Here is a 6000-nt window from a genome sequence, read left to right as displayed (position 1 = left end):
TTCAGTTTTTTAAATTTTTCAATGTTTTCAATTTTTTAAAGTAACTATCAATAAATATAATGCACATGGACTATTTGGGGTCCTTAGTGCTCTGTGAGCTTGGTTGTTTCCTGGCAGACATTTCATTGCCAGACTTGGTAACATCATCAGTAACAATGGACTTGGGTCTCTTTAAGGGGGAAAAAAAGTACAAAAATGAGGAAAGTGAAGAAGTTCTGGGCGCGAAAGTGACCAGGCGCGCGCGCATGCGCAAGCAATCCGTTCGAAAGTTTTTTGTTACCCCCCCCTTCCCTCTTCCGCCCCTTCGAATGTAGCCACTTCGGAGGAGGGCGTTCCCCGCCACGCCACGCCCCTCCCTTCGCCCACTCGCGCTCTCTCTCTCTCTCTCTGCCCCCCCACCTCCTCCGGCCGCGCGCGTCTTCTGGGCTTTGCTGATTGGGTGCCGCCCGCCAGGTGGGTTTTGCATAACTTCGCCCCTCCTCCTCCTCCTCCCTCCTGCAGCTGCGCGCGAGAGCGCGAGCGGCTTTTGCGGCGAGGGGAGGGGGAGGGGGGAAGCGAAAAAAGGAGGAGAAGGCGGAGGGAAGCGCCGATTGGTTGCTAGGAAGGTGACGTCAGCGAGCCGGGGACTAGGGGGAGCGCGGAGAGACGCGGAAAAGGTCAAACTGAAGGCGAGCCGGAGAAGCGGCGGGAGCGGTGGCGAGAGTGGCGCCCCTTCCTGGCAGGTACGGACTGGGGTGGGGGGGAGGAAAAAGCGGAGGACCCGTGGCCACGCCCCTCGCCACGCCCCCTCGCTCACCTTGGGAAAGGGCACGAGGGGCGCCCCCCACTTAAAGTCCCATTCTCCTCCAAAGTGGGGGGGGTTTCTTCTTCTTGCCTTCCCCAAAAGTTGGGTGTCTCCCCTCCCCCCAAAAAATCTGACTGTCTGCTGGTCTTCCCCATCTGCCTATGCAAGTCTTCCCTATGGGGTTGCCCCCCCTCCAATATGCTCAACCAAGAAGCCCCCCTGTTTCAGCATCCCTCTAAGCTCCCCCCCCCAAAAAAAAGGCCAGGGAGCAGCACTTTCATTTCTAGTGGGGCCTTCCCACTGGGTAACAATGGCTACTTCTTCCTCCTTCCCTAGCTGTCCATCTTGGTCTTTTTTTCAAACTTGGCAACTTTGTGACTTCCATTCCCAGAATTCCCCAGCCGGCATGCGGAAGAATCCTTGATGCCTTAACAGAAATGCAGAGTTCTTGGCTGTGCAAGTGCTTAAAAAGAAGTGAATCTTAGCAAATGCCTCTTAAGAAAATAGAATAGAATAGAGTAGAACAGAATAGAATAGCAGAGTTGGAAGGGACCTTGGAGGTCTTCTAGTCCAACCCTTTGCTTAGGCAGGAAACCCTACACAACTTCAGACAAATGGTTATCCAACCTCTTCTTAAAGACTTCCAGTGTTGGAGCATTCACAACTTCTGGAGGCAAGCTGTTCCACTGATTAATTGTTCTAACTGTCAGGAAATTTCTCCTTAGAACTAAGTTGCTTCTGTCCTTGATTAGTTTCCACCCATTGCTTTTTTTCCTGCATTCAGGTGCCTTGGAGAATAGTTTGACTCCCTCTTCTTTGTGGCAACCCCTGAGATATTGGAACACTGCTATCCTGTCTCCCCTAGTCCTTCTTTTCATTAAACTAGACATACCCAGTTCCTGCAACCGTTCTTCATATGTTTTATAAAGTGTGGCCTCTCTCTTTTTTTTGCCTGCCAGAAATTTCCCTTCAAGGATCCCGTCGGCTTCCTTAGAGATGGAGTTCTCCTTCCCTTTCTTCTTCCTTCTCCCTCCCTCCGATAACAAGAAAAAGAATAGAAAACTTTTCCTTTTCCTTTCAGCAAGCTTCCTTCTGATTTTCCTCTTTGGAGGCTGCCTTTCCGGACCTTTTCAACACGGTTATCTGTATTGAAAACTTCCTCTTAAACGGTTATCCTGTCTGACATTTGGAAAAATGGGGGGCAAAAAAAAAGTATTGTTTGGATATGGTTTTTCCTCCGGATGGATGGATAAGAGCTGCTGGTGGTTTTTTCTTCCCCCCTCCCCTCCCCAAGTCAAGGCCCGTGGGTTTGGAAGGGGATGGAAGTCAAGTTGGCCTGGAAGAATAACAAAGTTGGAAGTCTTTGGAGATTCTCAGTCATTCTGGTCATGGTTGTCCCAAAAGTGTTTTTCAGTCAGATCTGAAGAAGCTACTTGGAGGAGAAGCGAAATGTCTTCAAAGAAAAACTAGAAGTCCAGTTGCTTCTTGAAAAAAAAAAAACCACCTTTGGGACAACAAAGTTGGAGATCTTGGAGATCTTCTAGTCCAACCCTCTGCTCAGGCAGATGACTATATTATGTCAAATAATTGGCAGTCCACTCTCTTCTTAAAAACTCCCAGTGTTGGGGCACCCACAACTTCTGAAAGCAAGTTTTCGTTCCACTGATTAATGGTTCTCACCGTCAGGAAAGAAATCTTTTTGGTGTCTATAGGTTGGCCTCTTGAAAGCGTTTACATGGGGAAAGGCCAGGTTGGATCCTGTTTTGGCTCTAAGCAAGTCGTAACATCTGCATTTTCTGCGTGCAATACTAAAACTGGATTTTCTTCTCTGCCTTTTCCATTTACTACAGAAGAACTGAGCTATAAGAAGTTAGATTTGAGCTTGGTAGCTTCTGTTCATTAAAGATAAGATAGTCCTTGAATTACAACGATTCATTTAGTGGCTGTTCGAAGTTACACCTGCACTGAAAAAAGTGACTCATGACTGTTTTTCACACTTAACTACCATTAGTATCCCCACAGTCACGTGTCCGAAATTTGGGCGCCTGGCCACTGGCTTGTATATATGACGGTTGCAGTGCCCCAGGGTCATGTGTTCACTTTTGCGACCTTCCGACAAGCAAGGTCAGTGAGGAAAACAGATTCCCTTAACAACCGTATTACTAACTGAATTGCAGTGATTCAGTTAACAAGTGGGTGGCAAGAAAGGGTGTAAAATGGAGCAAAACTCACTTAACAGCTGTCTTGCTTAGCAACAGAAATTTTGGACTCAATTGTGGATGTAAGTTGAGGACTATCTTATGTTCTTAGGAGAGAGAAAGGTTCAGTTGTTATGTTAGCCTGGTGTTTACATAATATTGAGGAAGTGTTATGTTGTGTTTATGGGACGCGGTGGCTCCTTGGCTAAGACACTGAGCTTGTCGATCAGAAATGTTGGCAGTTCAGCTGTTCGAATCCCTAGCGCCGCCTAACCAAGTGAGCTCCCGTTTCTTGTCCCAGCTTCAGAACAACCTAGCAGTTCAGAAGCATGTAAAAAATCCAAGTAAAAAAATAGGAACCACCTTTGGTGGGGAGGTGTTTGTGTTTATGTTGAAAGCGATTGCAAGGTTGCAGAGACCATTTATACCGTATATCTGAAGTTGTAATTCAGCATGGTCGTAAAAACACCAGTTCTATATAGTGAGACATATGGAGAAACATCAGATACCAGGGATCGGTTCTGTATAAATGAGCTTTACCTTCCTTCCTGAATGCAAATGCTAAAAGTCAGATGCTGGGGTTTTGATTTCAGAAATATTGCTTGTGGGGAAACGCATGAATATTTTTGTTGTGTGTTTGGGGGGGGGAAACAAGTCCTTTTATGTCTGATAAGGACAGATTAGGCCTTAAAAAAAGAGCGCTTTGTTCACAGAGCGTAAAAGCCAGAGTAACTAAAAGAGGGATTTTTTTGTGTGCAAAAGGAAGTCTTGAGTTTACTTTTAAAAACTTTCTGCTGACAGCAGGTTTTTTTTTTAAGGAGGAAACTTGAGTGAACATTGCTGTTTAGAACCAACATTTTAAGAACTTTCTGAAATGGCTTCATTACAAAGGCTTCACGCTAAGATCTCTGAAGATTATTTCTGGGCGTTTTTTAAGGCGTGCGTGTGGCCCTTGTTTAATTGATGTTCCCAAGTAAACCACAGGGGACACGGCGGCTCAGTGGTTAAGACGCTGAGCTTGTCGATCAGAAAGGTTGGCAGTTTGGCGGTTCGAATCCCTAGCGCCGCATAATGGAGTGAGCTCCCTTTACTTGTCCCAGCTTCTGCCAACATAAGCAGTTCAAAAACATGTACAAAACGCAAGTAGAAAAGTAGGAACCACCTTTGGTGGGAAGGTAACAGCATTCCGTGCGCCTTCAGCATTTATTCATGCCGGCCACATGACCACAGAGACGTTTTCAGACAGCGCTGTTTCTTTGGCTTTGAAACGGATATGAAACTGCCCCCTAGAGTCAGGAAAGACTAGCACATAGAGGGGAACCTTTATCTTTTACCTTTTAAAGTAAACCACATGTAATTAAGTGGAGCTCAGCACATCTGAAAACTGCCTTTATTTTTCATAATGTGAAGCCTGTGTGTGCAGTCCTGTGATGACACATTGGCACGTTTAGTGAGGAAAGCATCTGGGTGTGCAAGTGAACAATGGTTTGAAATGAGATTGAAGTGTTCCTAGGGTAAGAATGGCTGAAATATGCTGTGTTTAGCTAACCACAACCTGACTCCTCCAGATTCATCTGAGGTTTTTTTTTCACAGCCTAGTCTTAATTTGTAGCCCACACCCAAGATGTGAGCTTGCTGACTTCAGGTTATTATTATTTTTTAATCTCCTCCCCTCTCCCTCCATCTCCATTTGCAGGACAGCAGTCAAGAATGCTGATGAGAACAAAGTTCTTCACTTTAATGAAAAATAAACTTTTTAATATTTTTACTTTGGGGGCAAATTTTCCTCCCAGCTGGTTTTTTTCCTTTGGAGACTTTCCCAACCGATTCCTGGTAATAAAGATTGACAGATGATTGATTCATTTAATTAACTATATAAAATGTTAACTCTGGATTTCTTATTCCTGAGGATATATTTCTGCAGATTCCGCTTAATGAGACTGGCCTATGACTAATTAGCCAAACTAATTAGTAGAAATTTAATTTGAGGGAAGAGGGATCTCTTGGAATTTTTTTTTTAAGAGTGTGACTATCACCGAGATGAAAGAAAGTACTCTTTAATAATTGCGATTTAATGCGATATTGGTGATTTACGTTCCCAGAGAAAAGTTAATAGGGATTGTTTTGTCCCAGAACAGGGAAATAGTTTTTTTAGGAAAGGAAGTGAAAGTATTAAGGCTCAGCAGACTGAATTAAAAAATAAACTGTTGTTCGTTTGTTTTAATTTGCTCCACAAAAATGCAGAAGCAGTTTCGAAGTTGCACCTTGGAGTATAATAATAATAAATAATAATAAAATTTTATTTGTTAGCCGCACCCTCTCCCGGAGGACTCGGGGCGGCATACAATAAAAGACATATAAAATACAAATATAGACAGTACATACACATAAATATAGACGTATACGTGGAGGAGGTAGACAGATAAATGGAGATAGAATTAAGATTGCAATTTAAAATCCCTAAGTAAAATTACAAGATTAAAAACCCGTCAGGAGTGATATGATCAAACTATGGTTGAGCCAGGCCAGCTACTTGGAAAAGGTGGGTCTTGAGCTTTGCACGGAAGGAGCGGAGGTCAGAGGTAGTCCTGATATCCGGGGGGAGGTCATTCCACAGGGCTGGGCCCGCCACAGAGAAGGCTCTGCTCCTAGGCGCCGCCCCCCGACACTGTCTGGTGGACGGCACCTGGAGAAGTCCCTCTCTGTGCGAGCGAATTGGTCACAGGGATGTATGGGGCAGGATACGATCCTGCAGGTAGCTAGGTCCTGTGCCATGGAGCGCTTTAAAGATCGTTATCAAAACCTTGAAATGCACCCGATAGACCACAGGAAGCCAGTGCAGCTCGCGCAGGAGAGGTGTCACATGGGAGTACCTTGTACTCCCCATAATCACCCGCGCGGCCGCATTCTGGACCAACTGTAGTCTCCGAGTGCATTTCAAGGGAAGCCCCATGTAGAGAGCGTTACAGTAGTTGAGGCGAGACATCACCAGCGCATGAGTGACTGTGCGTAAGGCAT

At 45.2% G+C, this 6000-nt stretch overlaps 1 long non-coding RNA gene across 1 annotated transcript in view; it reads left to right on the top strand.

Annotated features, from left to right (window-relative positions):
- The first annotated feature begins 610 nt into the window (after positions 1–610).
- LOC309391020 overlaps positions 611–6000 on the top strand; it is a 39882-nt gene continuing 34492 nt past the window's right edge. Inside the window, exon 1 of the long non-coding RNA XR_014175213.1 lies at positions 611–722. This is a non-coding gene — a long non-coding RNA (uncharacterized lncRNA). The remainder of the gene's footprint in view (positions 723–6000) is intronic.

This window comes from Natrix helvetica (genome assembly GCF_964273705.1).
Source record: "Natrix helvetica genome assembly, chromosome: 4".
Taxonomy (NCBI): Eukaryota; Metazoa; Chordata; class Lepidosauria; order Squamata; family Natricidae; genus Natrix; species Natrix helvetica.
Note: the sequence above shows the minus strand (reverse complement) of the source record. Positions and strands in the feature narration are given on the sequence as shown.